This window comes from Aplysia californica, unplaced genomic scaffold (assembly GCF_000002075.1).
Source record: "Aplysia californica isolate F4 #8 unplaced genomic scaffold, AplCal3.0 scaffold00505, whole genome shotgun sequence".
In the NCBI taxonomy this organism is placed as follows: Eukaryota; Metazoa; Mollusca; class Gastropoda; order Aplysiida; family Aplysiidae; genus Aplysia; species Aplysia californica.
In genome coordinates, this window is record NW_004797775.1 from 26674 (window position 1) to 28862 (window position 2189).

A 2189-nucleotide genomic window follows, 5' to 3' on the forward strand; every position below is an offset into this window, starting at 1 on the left:
AATTATACTAAGACCCTAAGAATTTGTTAAGCTTATCAATAAGTTACTTCATGATTAGACTTGAAAGAACTGATTGAACTCAAGGACCCCCCCCCCCCCCTTCCTCTTCTCACAGTCACATAACAATGAAACACATCCCTTAGTCATACTAATATAATAATATCATGATTCTAACTAAATGGACAAACAGTAACAAGGTATATATAGATCTAGATCTGTATAGATCTAGATCTAAGAGTTAAGGGCAAGTCATTTTTATGGTGACTTTTATTAACTTTGTAACTTTGTTACATTCCATTCCTGAAAAACATATTTGCACCAGAGTAAAGACAGCTGACTCTAGATCTCAAATAGATAGAGGTTCTGATTGAAACCAGTATCATCACTAATTTGTATGACAACAGCCTTACAGACAGCGCTCTTAACACCCCCCCCCCCCAAAAAAAAAAAAACCAACAACAATACAAACAAACAAAAACAAGCCTTGTGAATTAGACGCTAGATATGAGCCCTGGCTATTCTCATCTCTAATTCGGACACTAGAGAGATCTAGATTCTAGATCTACTTGCCTTACAAAAGATTTTCGGAGATTAGGCTAGAAAGATAAGGACGGGAAAAAAGAGTCAAAGAATAGTGTCTGGCTGGGGCAACAAAAGACTGTAGATCTAGATCTAGATCTAGATCTAGATTCTAGATCTAGAATGAAAACAAGACAAAACAGCAGATTAATAGAGAGGCTATTCTAGCCTATACTAGATTTAGATCTAGATCTAGAATCTAGATCTAGATCTAGATCTACCTAGAATCTATACAACGTACGCCGACTCAAATTTCAATACTACAGATTCTTTGGAGACAAGACTCTACCCCAGTAAGTTCATGTGATAGTTTCTTAATTCTAATACTAATATAATATATTTTAGATCTATGCCATGCATTAAATAAATAAATACAAACCAACTTCACTACTGTAAATTTACAACCAAGGAAAGGTTCCGCACTCTCAAGTCAGCAACGTTAATATGCTCACTGATTGTATTCAAGGCCAGGGTCCTCTCTCTTTTCCAAGACACCGGCGCAACGGTGCCAAGTTCCGAGATCAAACGGGAGCAGTCGAACCTGTTTACTTCAAGAACCTCTGTCTATCATTCAATTCGTACAATCACAACATTATTAGATCTAGATCTTCCTACCTTTTCGAGATGACAATCTCTCCAAATAAAATTCTTAGAACCAAACACATAAATCCCCAAATCAGAATAAAACGAAACCACCATAGAACAGCCCGAGCTAGCGCAGTAAGTAAACACAAACCAGCACTGCTCGTTCGTACTGTAGGCCTACGCCCCGCCTCAACATTCAAGCTTCCTCCCCGCTGGTGGCAACACCCATAAACAATCCCGGCAGATGGCGCGCTGGGGTGTATTTTTAACTTTTCTTTCCTTCTTGTTTCCTTTCGACATTTTGTAGCATGTAATTCGAATAAATACGCGAAGCGTGACATAATAACAATGAATAAAAATAGATCTTATTAATATTTGCTTCACATCAAAATACACGTATACCAAATTTTATCTATTTCACGGAGACAATCATAAACTTGTTTATATACATGTACATACATGAGTGAAAAATGACTATTTCATTTATGAGTTTAACAGTGATGTTAAACTGTTTAGCGTGGTATTGATGGTACATTTACATGTATAAAGACCCACCCCCTTTTCCCATCAGTATTTTCGACACGTTACATCAACCTCTTACCAAGAAGCGTACAATGATTTCATAATGGTTTATCGGAAGAACTTCAACCGCGTTCGGAAACGACTTCATTTTGGCCTTCTCTTTCGGGCCATTGTTAAATTATCTCTCAGGTACCTGTTCGTATCATAGTGTCTACCCTACCTTTCAACGCCCGTTTATGATAGGACGTGTTGATAGTTCCCTTTCAGAGAGTTAATATTATTATAGATTCTCTACGGTCTTCCGGCTTTCTTTACCTCGCTATTATCTCGATTTGTGTGTGTGTGTGTGTATGTGTGTGTGTGTGTGTGTGAGAGAGTGTGTGTGTGTATGTATGTGTGTGTGTGTGTGTGTGTGTGTGTATGTGTGTGTGTGTGTGTGTGTGAGAGTGTGTGTGTGTGTGCTATTTTTGTGGGAGGGGGTGAGAGAGAGAGAGAGAGTAAGA

General features: G+C 38.2%; 1 long non-coding RNA gene across 1 annotated transcript in view; it reads right to left on the reverse strand.

Moving 5' to 3' along the window:
• Positions 1 to 1384, reverse strand: part of LOC118478334 — a 4627-nt gene extending 3243 nt beyond the window's left edge. The window contains exon 1 of the long non-coding RNA XR_004858962.1: positions 1195 to 1384. This is a non-coding gene — a long non-coding RNA (uncharacterized LOC118478334). The remainder of the gene's footprint in view (positions 1 to 1194) is intronic.
• Positions 1385 to 2189: the final 805 nt, after the last annotated feature.